General features: G+C 41.6%; 1 protein-coding gene across 4 annotated transcripts in view; it reads right to left on the reverse strand.

Moving 5' to 3' along the window:
• The window catches only part of lingo2 (leucine rich repeat and Ig domain containing 2), a 250,011-nt gene that overhangs the window by 145,518 nt on the left and 89,339 nt on the right, over positions 1–15,154 (reverse strand). For all 4 annotated transcript variants that reach the window (XM_058054395.1, XM_058054378.1, XM_058054387.1 and 1 more), the window contains one exon: positions 13,160–13,249. The gene's annotated coding sequence lies outside the window, so the exon portion shown is untranslated. The remainder of the gene's footprint in view (positions 1–13,159; positions 13,250–15,154) is intronic.

A 15,154-nucleotide genomic window follows, 5' to 3' on the forward strand; every position in this document is an offset into this window, starting at 1 on the left:
CCAACACACTCACCACACAATAAAATAAGAACTTAATATTACAACTTTTTTTTGTGTTGTACACTTCATGTATGAGTGCCTGGTCCGTGCCTACTCCATCGGGTCAGTATAAACACCGACACCCAAAGAAACACAGCATGCACCCAGAGTACATGGTAAGCGCTGCTCATTAACCGAATGGAATACGTCGTCGCTTCTCACAGACATATTCATGTGCTCTCATAATGACGGATGCAATTGACCGCGAACGTCCTCCTCTGCCATTTAATGGTTTGCAATCAAGAGATGCGGCTGCAACAATGAGGGAGGGCCTCACCTGTTCCATCGTGCTCTCATTACTCTTGCAAATGTACATAATGATTACAAATGAAATGTGACACAGGAACCTCCCACTTAATAGGATGTAGAAAACGAGACCTATATGGCCTTTTTTCATAGCTTTCTGAGGAGTCTGCTCGATGAGGAATGGCGCCCAGGGTGGGCACCAGTGGGTACAGTAATTGCCATTATTTTGCATGTTTGCATGGAGCCACCCATAGCACAATCATTAAAGAATATGAAGCTAAGCTAAACAGGCGTCTGCTGCTGATTTTTGTTCCACCCACAGAGTTGTTATTGATGTGCTCATGGCTGGGTTTTGTTTTGAGCGCAGGCCACAAGCCTTGATTGTTCACGACCTCCCGCTTGGCACCGCAGGATGTTTCTTTTAAAGCAAGCAGGGGGGGGCGAAACGGAAAAACAGCGCGGGAATCATCGGTCCTTACATGACAATGAGCGAGGAAAATAAATGTCTTTTTGTCGTTCTTTTCTGGGCAAAGTTTGGAGGAGAGGTGGCGATTACCGTTCACAGAGACCTGAAAAAACAGACTTTTTCAGTTTTGTACACGGTCAGGTGTAGCGACACCAAGAAAGGACATCATCTTCCCCACTCTAACTCTCCAACTCAGTGAATCTTTTTTTAATAAACTTTATTCCAAACAGTAAAAAAACTACAATGATTTCCCTTATGGATAATTGAAATTTCATTGTCAAAAATATTGTCATCCCTATTCTTTACACAGCAAACCGGCTCAACGGTGCCTCTGCTGGTTGCACCAAGTAGTGCACTCCATCCCGAAAATATGTACATGTTACTCCAGTCTATTATATTGATTTTACACCAAGATAACTACAGTATCGGCTGCATGGCGGTCGAGTGGTTAGCATACAGGCCACACAGCTAGGAAACCCGAGTTCAATTCCACCCTCAGCCATCTCTGTGTGGGTTTTCTCCGGGTACTCCGGTTTCCTTCCACATTCCAAAAACATGCTAGTTTAATTGGCGACTCCAAATTGTCCATAGGTATGAATGTGAGTGTGAATGGTTGTTTGTCTATATGTGCCCTGTGATTGGCTGGCCACCAGTCCAGGGTGACAGCTGGGATAGGCTCCAGCACCCGACGTGACCCTCGTGAGGATAAGCGGTAGAAAATGAATGAATGAATGAATGAACAACTACAGTATCAGCTGCATGGTGGACAAGTGGTTTGCGTGCAGGCCACCCAGCTAGGAGACCCGAGTTCAATTCTACCCTTGGACATGTGTGAAGTTTGCATGTTCTCGTTCCCGTGCGTTTTCTCGGGGTACTCCGGTTTCCGCCCACATTCCAAAAACATGCTAGGTTAATTGGTATGAATGTGAGTGTGAATGGTTGTTTGTCTATATGTGCCCTGTGATTGGCTGGCGACCAGTCCAGGGTGACAGCTGGGATAAACTCCAGCACCCCCCCGACCCTTGTGAGAATAAGCGGTAGAAAAAGAATGAATAACTACAGTATCCCTCCATACACTGATTAGATGACGTGAGTCTCCCAGCCACACTCCATTAAGCAAATGTGTCATGTGACATCACCCGGTCACATCTGTTGCCATGGTGTCCACAGATGCCACCTACATTGAGCCAAAGACCTTTCACATCCAACTCACACCTGACAGCGTGTGTGAAAACCACCATGTTAGGATGAGAACGTCCGTCCAAATCTACTCTCAAAAGGCTAGAATAATTATCGCTAGCGTCCAAACCTTCGCAGCCCGACGGCCTTCTATAGCGCGATGATGATTTATTTATCGTGCCGCTCCGCCTCCTTCATGGACGCTCTGTGAATGATTCATGAGTTAATTCATACAGTAAATAACAAAAGGTGAAACAGTCGGTGCGCGCGCTGCAAGCTTCAGAGGATATTGCGCGACCCCTGTTGCTAAGCGCCGCATCGCGTATACACTCATGAAGCATTTATGAGTCGTTTGAAGTCAACTTCATTACCCATCACATGTTTTCTTTTTAAGTCCAAATTACCAAATAGGAAAACAAATCATATTACATCATTTACATCGTCCTAAAACTGTACATTGGATTGTATGGTGTCACGTTCTGTTTGTGTGTTCTGGTTTGTGTCCTGATTGGATCCTGTGTCTCCTGTTGCCTAATTACATTGAGTATTTAGTTCCCAATTTCCGGGATACCTGCAGAAAAAAGTACTTTGTTCCCCCAAAAACACAATATGCTCAATAACTACTGAATCTAAAAGCACCAATATGAGCACAGAATCCAACATGTGACTCAATTGGAGCCAAAGTGGACCAGCCAGGACACCTCTCAGTTGTGTGGCAATGGTTTTATTTCATTTGAACATGCATCAGATTACAATTGAATGCATCACATAATCAGTTCATAGTTCCACATGTCCAAAAGGAGTAGGGAGAAGCAAAGCTTATTAAATCCCACCCCTCCATCTGGTACTTTTACAATCAGTAACTGTTACATTTGTTCACTTCCTGCTTTCCTAATATAGTTTAAGGGTTTTTTTTGTTTCTTAATTTAAAAATTTTAAAAATGTATTTAATATACATAATATATAATATATTATATATTATATATTATATATTATATATTATATATTATATATTATATATTATATATTATATATTATATATTATATATTATATATTATATATTATATATTATATAGAGTGTGTGTTGTTTCAGTGTGACTGGCGTGATAGCTGCACACTTCTCCAGTCAGGTGAAAGTAAAAGTGCAGGTCAGGTGAGTGAATGCGTCAACTTTTCCGGGTGTGACGAGAACATCATGTGACAGGTGAAGCAGCCCACGCCGCCCGCCTCAGTGCGCCGGGACGGACGGAGTCGTGTGAAAAGCCAAAACTGAGGTGTCAAGACCTGCTTGCATTTTTATACATCGCTCAATTATTGAGAGGCACTGAAATAAAACAGGAAGGTGTTGAGTTTTTTTAACCGATGAGACGACTGACCTCGGCTTGATTATTTTTTGAAAAAAAGATTGTGGGACTTTGACGGACATATAGATTGGACATCCTTTTTGAACCTCCTTTAAGACCACCAAGATGTGGTCTAAAAATCATATGTGGTTGATTCATTTTGCATGGTAATAACCATTTTTATCAGTGCAACAACTTTATTTATAAAGGGAAATAATACTATCATGACTCCAACACTCCATGACATTCTATTGCAGGGAGAGCAGCTGAGGTGAAGATAAAAACCATCAAAGCGGTCAATCAAAACGGTCCAGGATGGGACTACAACCCAAAATGGCGTCAGGAAAGGAGCTTATTGCAGAGGCAGTCGGTCTCCCAACGACCCCCCCTCGCTCAGTAGTTAACAGATGGAAGAGCAGCCTGTGGAGTGTTGTCAACGACAAGTACTGATGTACATTTTAATTACATACACAATTAGTTTCAATTTTAAGCCCATTTTGGAACGGAATGAAACTACTCTTTTTTTGTTAACTCTAAAGAAAAAGTTGAATGCATTGCTCTCCTCTACGTTTGACTTCATTCTCTTGGTTTGGATCATACTTCTGTTCTTCCAAACGTCTGTTTTAATAATTCTGTTCAACTAGGCGGCATGATTGGGGAAAATAAAAGTTTTTAAAAGCTAATTAGCTCCATTGTCTTGTTCGTTTATGTTCACCTGTTAAGGGGATGATACAGTCTTCCAGCTTTCCTATTCCACCCTCATTGTGCTACTGAGTGCAGATCAAATGAGCGTCTGGCAGAAAGCGTTCGCTAAACATTTGCCTGGATTGCACATCAGTCCTGAAACAGCTCCAGTCTTACTGAGGACATCTGGTTAGAATCCATGGAAAAGGAGTACTTTAGCCGCTAATTGACAAACAAATTCAAGCATTTTGTATTTCTTTTAATCATTCATGAAGGCCTTCTTTTGACTGCACTTCCACTCAATTTCCTATGTCAAACATTATTGCTGTTTTGATTGGCGGTCAAATTAATGTCTACCAGGACGAGATGATGACGCAACTGCACAAGAGAACAATAGAAGAGATCAAGTCTGGTGTAGTTTGAAGCCAAAATGTTTTCTAAGATCCTTTCCCTCTGAAATCCATGCTTTGCAACAAGCAGGAAAAATGCATCTTGCCTTGTAGCGCATAGGAGGTTATATATTGAAGGAATTTTTAATAAATGCACACAACGGTTCCAATACAAATGGGAACATTGGAAATCGGTATATGTTATAGTATCACTGTTTTCATGTAAAACAACCTTTGTTGTGTTTATGTTTTGGCATATATGTTTAGACATTTTGGCTAAATATATATGGCTAAATTTGTGTCAAAGTGAAAGTTATTTTTGAAATGTATCTTTTCACAAAAAATCTTTATTCTCATTTTTTTGTTGTTGAGAACTACTGTTACTGTTGATTACTTGTCTTTTTTTCCTGATGAAAGATGGGAGTCTAATCTTTGTTTTGGTCTTTCACACTAGGACACAATCTTCTGTGTGCCTTGAAAAATCATCAAAAATGGCCATTACCGATAGCAGGGGTAAATATTTTGACTCGTGGGCCGCATTGAGTTAACAAAATTGTCCAGGGGGCCAGAACATATATTTAACACACACACACACACACACACACTCTGATAATTTCCCTTGAATTATTTGTCTAATTTATCTATAAAAGTGTTATACTATCAGCTGTATGTTCCCTCTTTTTTCGGAGCACTTTAACCATCAGACCACATCAAACTATGTCACTGAATTTTACAATTTTTTTTTTTTTTTTTTTTTTTTTTTTTTTACTAAATAAGACATCCGACTTGCAAGTCATGTTGCCAGTTTGTATGTTAAAAGTTGAAATATTTAGAAAGAAACTGGCGGGCCGAATTCAAACGCTTGGTGGGCCGCATGTGGCACCCAGGCTGTAGTTTACCCACCATTGACCTCAAGGAACGGCTTTTGAATGGCCGAAAAATGGCTGAAAACGGTGTTAATGATACTAAGATGTGATAATGATGCTAATACTACAACAAATATTACTCTTAATGTAATATCCGTGTTATTTTTATGAACAACAACAACATACTACATGGCCAGAGTGCGGTTCTGGACCACCAAAATATTTCACTTTTCGTTGGTCTTGACGTATCCGCAAATTTTGTTGAGTTTTCATGAATGTTTTCTACCCCAAAAAATACAATGGTATACAATAGTAACAATAGTATATCTTAGGCTAATAATAATAATGATTACAATTAAACACGATTACAATCCTTGCACGGGCAGGGTCATTGTGCTCGGGCCCTAATAATAATTCATTAATTTTCTACCGGTTATCCTCACAAGGGTCGCGGGTGTGCTGGAGCCTATCCCAGCTGTCTTTGTACAAGAGGCGGGGTACACCCTGGACTGGCCACGTCACACTCACATACCTATGGACAATTTGGAGTGGCCAATTAACCTAGCATGTTTTTGGAATGTGGGAGGAAATCAGAGTACCCGGAGAAAACCCACGCATGCACGGGGAGAACATGCAAACTCAAGGGTGGAATTGAACTCGGGTCTCCTAGCAGTGAGGCCTGCGCGCTGACCACTCGTCCGCCATGCAGCCCCCCTAATAATAAAATAATAATAAAAGTGTTCCGCCCCAAGAAACTAAGCAAGAACCCTGTCAGCGCTAAGTGTCCAATCCCAAGCTGGACTCCATTAAAATACCGTTTGCCGCTGTCATCTCCCGTCTTGTGTGTTTACACTCAACCTGTTAACTCTCATCCTCTTCTGGCCTAAACCGACCAGAGGGCACCAAGAGGCCGTGGCAGGGATCGTTACATCACCAAACAGCCGGCGGGCCTTCGTCATTGGCGAATGCCACACGGCATCACCGAAGTGCTTGAAACGCAAAGCGGCATCCTGGGTAGGTGTGTCCTCCAAACAAATGCCAAATATGACTATGCTGTGTTACAACATGACGACAAACACACAAAGGCCAACAAACAGACTCGAGCAAAGAGAGTGTGACACAAACATGTTGCACAAATAATGTCAAATAAACAGCAAGCCAGGACAGCAAACAAAGAATGGGGGGGGGGGGGGGGGGGGACAACAAAAAAAAGGATTATTCCTCTTCAGGCTCTAATGCAAATAATGTCTCCTGTGACGTCTGAAGGCAAACACGGCAAATAAATGAATAAAAAGGGGAATAAATTGAAAGCAGCCGAGGCACAAAGACGTCTCAAACGCAGGAAGCACTGATGGAAATCAGAGCACAAACATGGAGTGTCGCCGTGGATTAGCGTAAACATTTTCTTCAGAATGCTGAATCTTAACGTAGTCTTCTCTCCATGGAGAGAAGCTGTTTTTTTGTTTTCTTTTTGACTTCTCCTACAGCAAATATTGCTACTACGTCTTGACGCATGGCCCTTAGTCCAGATGCATTCTGCCACCCATCATAACAAAAACTAAATTAGATGCGGATGTGATCTTATCAGTTTCAATTTCAAGCACCATTGTTTTTGAAAGATATGCCTCAATATTGCTAAACATTATGAAAATACAACCAGTTTAAATGCATCAAAATGAGCAGATTGATTCGGATGGGTGGGACCTTTGCCCGGCCTTGTATTGCAACATAATACACAGAATCAATGCAGCATAGAGACGTCTCTTTCATTTGTAAACGCACCATGAGGCCGTGTCCACTTTGTGGCCCGTCTGTATAACAGCTATCAATAAAACATCCGCCTCCGCACGCTGTGAGATGTTATTATGCTCATCTCCACCGTAATCCACTCCCCAAAAAGGCAGGCCGCACGGGGGTCCGCCGTGTTTCTGCACTTCCAGGACACTTCCTGCTGTGAATGACACAAATCTCTGACACCTCGACGCTTAATCTCTTTCCCTGTGCTGCAGATAAGAGCAGAATTGAGCTGTTGATGAGACATTTTTTTGAAAAAAAGAAAAAAAAAACGCAGCTGGAAAGTCAAAATAAGGAGAGATTGAAGGGATTACTTGACATGTTGAGGTACTTGGCACAGAATCTTGCAATGCTCACTGTCCTACAGTGAAAACACACAAAAAAGGATTCCAAAAAACATCAATAGCCACGTTTACATGGACTCAAATATTCCAATTCCAGTCGGTTTATTTGCTCAAACAGAAAGAATGTAACCTTTGTATACACCTCATTCCGAAAGAAAAGTGCCAATCCGAATGAATATATAATGGGATTCCCAGGGGTGGAATATTCCTTTCCCCAATCCGATTGAGGTATCTTGTACCCGCTCAATCGGAAAGTTGTCAGGGTGCGTTCTTCTTCGTGGTGTTTTTCTTCTTCTGTTGTTTATTGGCGGTTGGCAAGCAGCTTTCGTGTGCATTAGCACCATCTGTGGAACAGAATCTAAACCCTTCTATACACCATTCACAAGTCCAGTTTTATTAAAAAAGAAAATACATATCTATATAAAACATGTGCCGAGCTTCATTATAAAATATTAGCAAGATTGAACTTTATCTTTTCCTGTTCCCGAGTGAGTTCTTTCAGCGAATGCTGAGATATGACGTAAGACGCAGCTCGAGACGTTCTTCCATTTAAAAAAAATGGAGGCCAGCAATCGGCACTGGACTGCTAAGGAAAGTTTGTTTTTGATTCAAACTAAATTTCAAGACTGGACCAACGAAAAACTGGCAATACGGAGTTATTCCAACAAGTGAAAGAAAAACTCGAGGAAGTCGGTATCACGTGATGTTGGTGTTTACGTTTTACTGGACATGCCCCATTGACTATTCTGGTTGATTATAGCGGCGCATGTAGACACATGATTGGAATATTCCTTTCCATGTATACCATTGCTTTCGGAAAGGTCATTCGGAAAGATTCCATTCGGAAAGAGAAAAACTCCTCATGTAAACGTGGCTAGTGTCATGGTGTGTGAATTCTGAAACGCTGAACTGAAATATAGAATAAAATATAGAAATGTATTCACCAACCGAGGATCGAATCAGCAACCATCAGGGTGGGGGACGACCACTCCGCCACTCTGAGCAACTCAAATTTTACATGTACTGTTAGAAATAGGGGGCTGTGATTGGCTGGCAACCAGTGTGTTGCCAGAAGTCAGCTGGGATAGGCTCCTGCATACCCCTGTGACCCTAGTGAGGATAAGCGGCATGGAAAATGGATGGATGATTATGGAAAATGTGCTGAAAAGTACTAAAAGATCACCAACATGTCCTCAATTGGTTTGAATCAGACAAACAATGAGATAGAAAAAGAAGAATTAGAGGAATAAATAAATGAAAAAAAAAATTAAATCCGCATTTGGCATCAAATTTGGATTACCATTTTGAGAAATTCTGAGTGAAAATGAGACAGCTTTGTTCCATGGATCAACACATTAAACATTCATACAAAGACAACTAATTACTATGTGTGTAAATCTAACATTTTAAGTAAACATGCATAACGTGCATTCAATCAATGACAGCTCCAGGTCACTGTTATGTGTTATGTGCACTAGCATCCTAAAACACGTTTATGTAGGCCTCCGATGTAACACCCACCCGATAGAAGAGAGCGGCCTTGGCAGGTGTGAGAACATCCGTCGCTCTGACGATGACAGGAGCGAGCAGGATGACGCTGAGGCTCCATTTGTGGTTTTGCCCTCAAGTCTTACAGTCTCTTCACCGAGTGCAGCCCTGCCATGTTTCATGTGTCTATTATGGGAATTCATCGTTGGAAGCACAGGGATACGAGATTGTTCACTGATCTTTTATTCATTCATTCATTTCTTATCATCACAAGGGTTGCGGGGGGGCTGGAGCCTATCCCAGCTGTCTTCGGGTGAGAGGCGGGGTACACCCTGGACTGGTGGCCAGCCAATCACAGGGCACATATAGACAAACAACCATTCACACTCACATTCATACCTATGGACAATTTGGAGTCGCTAATTAACCTAGCATGTTTTTGGAATGTGAGAGGAAACCGGAGTACCCGGAGAAACCCGGGGAGAACATGCAAACTCCACACAGACATGACCCAGTGTGGATTTAAACACGGGTCTCCTAGCTGTGAGGCCTGCGTGCTAACCACTCCGCACTGTGCTGCCCAATCACAAAATCACATCCAATATTCCCATCCATCTATTTTCTATGCTGCTTATGCTCACTAGGTTCACACAGGAATGCTGAAGCCTATTCCAGCTGTCTTCGGGCGAGAGGCGGGGTACACCCTGGACTGGTCACTAGCCAATCACAGGGCACATATAGACAAACAACCATTCACACTCACATTCATACCTAAGGACAATTTGGAGTCGCTAATTTACCTAGCATGTTTTTGGAATGTGGGAGGAAACCGGAGTACCCGGAGAAAACCCACGCATGCACGGGGAGAACATGCAAACTCCACACAGAGATGGCTGAGGGAGGAATTGAACTTGGGTCTCCTAGCTGTGAGGCCTAACCACTCATCCGACATGCAGCCCCAGAGACACTTATATTATATATATTTCATTCTTCCTTTCTGTCCCCTTTTGAGTGTTTCATATTAGTATTCCGAGCATCAAACTAATATGTGAGTCACTGAGTCCTATTTCCAGTTGCAGTGTTTATGCCAAAGGCGGCATTAAAAAAAAAAGGGGGGGGGGGGGGGGTCCTCAAAAGGGATTTGTTGTGCATAAAAAGCTATTAGAATAGATTAAAGTGATGTGAAATGTCCACTTGGACAGGGATTCCATTGGTATTACTGGTTTAACTGGTGTTAAAACAAAGCGCTGCAGATTTGCTCCAACTCAAACATTTTAAGGCTGAGGTGAAACGACAACGATAAAAGAAGCACGCCAGTGGCGGCTGTCGCTTTTTATAGCCCCGCCCTAATGACCGTGTCACGTCCAGTGACGTGAGATGCTGCAGGGTTGTCGTCAAATAAAAATGAATCACACGGATGCAGATGCGGCGCTAATGACTTCATCGCACGTTTACGTTTGTGCTGGCCTCATGTTGGAGAGTCATGCCAAGCTGAGAAATATGGATGCATCTGTTGCAGGCATGAAGCCTCATCACACGCTGACAAAATGTTGTGCTGCTGGATGCAGTTGATGTTGGTTAATCACCATAAACGCCATCACCAACACTGGGCACACATTCTAATAAAAATAATATATAAATGTAAAAATGTGCCCAGACTTTGGTAATGGTAATGGTTTTATTTCATTTGAACATGCATCAGATTACAATTGAGTGCATCACATAATCATTTCACATAATTATTTCGTCTGTACTCCCTCCAGAACAAAAAGCAGTGGTATCATCCGCAAATAATACCAGCTTTAAGTCTTTTGTTACTTGTTACTGGAGTTATCATTGTTGTACAAGTTGAACAATTTTGGCCTCAGTATTGACCCCTGGGGAACTCCGCACGTAATATATGAACCTGCAGATGTGTATTCTCCTCGCTGTACGTATTGCTTCCTGTCAGCTAAGTAGCTTTTGACCCAGTTCAGAACTAATCCTCTTATTCCGTACCTTTATAATTTAGATATTAGGATGTCATGATTGATTGTATCAAAGGCTTTTGTCAGATCCATGAATACTGCGGCTGCACACTTTATTACTGTGGTTGTAGCTTTGCTAGTGGCGTACGAGGGTACTGCACCCAATTATTATTTTTTTTTATTGTTGTCGTTATGTTCTGCTTCGGGTGCTGATCTTCATTAAAAAATGGCAAGCTTGGACCCGGCTGACCCCCAACAACTTCAGGCCTATTTCCAAGCTCCCGATCTTCTCCAAGATCTTAGAGAAGGTTGGTTGTTGAGCAGCTGTCTTTTTATCTCCAGCAATGTAATATCCATGAGGCATTTCAATCTGGTTTCTGTCAATTTCACTCCAAGGAAAACTGCTTTGCTGAATATGTCGAGTGAAAACATTTCTGTCCCTTGAAGGGGAAGGGGGAGTGGAGGGGGGCATGATAGAAAATAATTGAGAACCACTGCAGTAATGAGAGAATAGTGGTGAGGAAGTAGTGGTGAAAAAAGGAACAACAACAAGGAACTCTCCCGATGTGTGAGTTTTTATTATGTATTACTTAAGTCTACAGTATTGGGTACAAAAAAAAAAGTGTAAAAAAAAAAAATTTGATTCATGAATAAGAAATCCTACTTCACAGAAATACACAACACTTTTGGGTCCAAGTAACCATTTATTCATTCATTCATTTTCTACCGCTTATCCTCACGTGGGTCGCGGGGGTTGCTGGAGCCTATCCCGGTGGGGTATACCGTGGACCGGTCGCCAGCCAATCACAGGGCACATATAGACAAACAAATTAACCTAGCATGTTTTTGGAATGTGGGAGGAAACCGGAGTACCCGGAGAAAACCCACGCATGCATGGGGAGAACATGCAAACTCCACACAGAGATGGCCGAGGGTGGAATTGAACCCTGGTCTCCTAGCTGTGAGGTCTGTGTGCTAACCACTAGTCCGCCGTGCAGGCCTCCAATTAACCACAATAAACAGGGGATTCGTGTATTCAGGTAGACACATAGGGGCCTGTGGTTGGCTAGCAACCAGTTCATTGCCTGAAGTCAGCTGGGATAGGCTCCTGCATACCCCTGCGACCCTAGTGAGGATAAGCGGCATGGAAAATGGATGGTTGATTATGGAAAATGTGTTGAAAAGTACTAAAAGATCGCCAACATGTCCTCAATTGGTTTGAATCGGACAAACAATGAGATAGAAAAAGAAGAATTAGAGAAATAAATAAATGAAAAAATGTTTAAAATATGCATTTGGCATCAAATTTGGGTTACCATTTTGAGAAAAGGTCTGTGCTAACCACTCGACCGCTGTGCAGCCCTCCAATTAACCGCAATAAACAGGGGATTCGTGTATTCGGGCGGACACACAGTATTATTTTAGTGAATTTCCCTTTCAAACAGCAGCTTTTCACTCTGCTGCGTCTCTTCTTCTTGTCGAGTGTCCGCTTTCCATTAACGAGCAGTGGAAGCGTGCTTTAATGGCAACCCTAACAAAGTGACCATATGCAACACTCTATGGGTCCCATGGAGAACACTCTGTACTGTGTGCAATTTCCAGTGTATGAGTGCCGTAATACAGTATATCATGCTATAATGGTCGCTTCATAATATGATAACGACCCAATGGTGCATTAACTCTAATGAGATGCAATGTAAGAGTTTGGTTTTGACAACGACAGAATTTTGTATATAGTTTTAGTATTGGTGCACCTGCAATGGAGGCTAATGTTCTATACCCGCATGCTTATCGTTCTTCTCCACCACCATGACAGCCGTCTTCCCTTCTCGACCAAATTAATGGACACAATTTGAAACGGAGCCACTTCCCTGATAAGCAGCGGCGGCCGTCCGCTCAGTCACCTTACGCCAACATGGATGAGCGGCGAAGATGAAGGGGAATAACTTGGCAGAGGAAAAGAAAAACAATCCAAAGTCTAATTGTCTTATGCCTCACCATGGCGACGCAGACATTTTCTTTCCAACACGGGGGCTGACCCACCGCTGATGTGATCACATGTCATTTGTAACCAGCCGTGCAGTTCCCGCCCTATGCTCGCTGGCTGATGGCGGCAGTGACATCAAAGTTCAAATAAGACATTTGACATATTCATACCTTTTTTTATACTTGTTGTACACCCACTAGGGGTGAATTGTGCAAGGCATTAGCCTGGGTAGAATCCGTTACATTTAAGTGCGACTAAAGGACTAGTGGAGTAATATTCATTACTGCCACCTATAGGACTGTGGTGGAACAGTTCCAACTGTTACCTAAGATGAACATATACATATTATACGTATTCTCGACATACCTGCGAGGCTTTCCGGTGACCGTTAAAAATGTTGACGTACGATCTCCTCCACTGTGTGCGATGCTATTCACAGGTTTTTGACTCCAGGCTCTAAAACAAGACATAGGAAGGAGAAGAGAGAGAGAGAGAAAAAAAAAGAAGAAGAAGCAAATGAGAGGAGACATGGGGAGTGAGCTCACCACTTTGACCAACTGAGCCACCACAAATGCCCCGCGATCCGGAATAAAAATCCTGGGAAGAAAATGTCAGTCCTAGGTAGAGCGCTAGGCAAACAGCACCAAGAGGAGAAACACCCCCGTGATAAATGTACAGTCCTTGCATGGCCAACTTGATCGTTTTTCCGCCTAAACAGCAGCCCCTGATCGGCTCATTGCACCGTCGTCTCAACATGGGAAGACAAGTGAGCAGGATTTTCAGAGCCTTAACTTTTGAACCAACGGAGACTGCAAGTGTGCTAGCTCAATGTTTTGTCATAAAGGTACCCCTATAACGCACAGACGTCTTGATAATGATGATGTGATAATGCGTCCCGAGCATTGTTGATATAATTATTATTGGTAAACATTGTATTACCTTTACTGATAGTGAGATATATACAGTAAACCTCGGATATATCGGATTCAATTGTTCCTACTGGTTTTGTCTGATATAAGCGAAATCCGTTATATGCGTATACCGGAAAATGTCCGTTTTACGAATATATTGGATTTATATCCGGTATATGCGTAAATCGGATTTTATTCGTTATAAAAAGGCACTTCCTTGACTATGTTTCCAATGTACCTGGACGCGCAGGCAACGCTGCAAACGCTGCAAATGACGTCGTATAGCGGCCTGTCACAATTCGGCGAATCGGAGCGCCACGATGCGGCCATCCGATATATGCGAGGGAAATTTAATGGAAATGCATTGGAACGGGACTGGAGATTTTGTCCGAAATAGGCGAAATCCGTTATAAAATATCCAATATATGCAATGCAGTACAGAAAAATTGGTTCTTTTTTATCTGTCCGTTGTGAGCGAATTTCCGATATATCCGAGTCCGATATATCCGAGGTTTACTGTAATAAATATATAGTATATAAATCTATATCAACACACATATTGTCATGGCAGTCCTCATTGTTTAGTACTACTATAACAACACAGGAAGCTCAATTCCAAAACCCCTTGTTTTTATATATATATATATATATATATATATATATATATATATATATATATATATATATATATATATATATATATATATATATATATATATATATATATATATATATATATATATATATATATATATATATATATATATATATATATATATATATATATATATATATATATATATATATATATATATATATATATATATATATATACTTTATATTTTTTCTTTTTTTATATACAAAACGTCAACAGCAATACAAACACAATCAAAACAAAAATGGGGCACCGGATACACACAGCACACAATTTGGCTATCCCACATTCCCTACCACGGTGCAATTCGAGTCATTTCCTTGATATTTGTCCGTGAACAGTGTCCATTTCACCCATTTTTCTCCACACATGTCTTCTTCAGTCCTCAATCTATGTGTCCATAGTTCCATGTCATGTATTGTGTTCATCACACAAAGCCAGTCCTCCAGTAACGGGGGTCTTGGATTAAGCCGTTTTTTGGTAATGGCTTTTTTTACCTGCTACCAACATGATTTTATACAAATACCTATCTTCTCTTAACACAAAGAGTCCCACCTGGTGGCCCAGATACAATGTCTCACATGAAAAAGTCACATTGTAACCCAAAATCCTCTCCATGGTTTTACATGCCCTCTTCCAAAAATTAATGATATTTGGGCAGAACCAAAACACATGTGAATGGTTAACATTGACTGTACCACACTGACGCCAGCATGGCTGGGTAATATTTTTGTTTAATTTCTGGTTTAATGAAGAATCTAATTATATTCCAAACCCCTTGTTTATTGCGTTTAA

This window comes from Doryrhamphus excisus, chromosome 2 (assembly GCF_030265055.1).
Source record: "Doryrhamphus excisus isolate RoL2022-K1 chromosome 2, RoL_Dexc_1.0, whole genome shotgun sequence".
NCBI lineage: Eukaryota > Metazoa > Chordata > Actinopteri > Syngnathiformes > Syngnathidae > Doryrhamphus > Doryrhamphus excisus.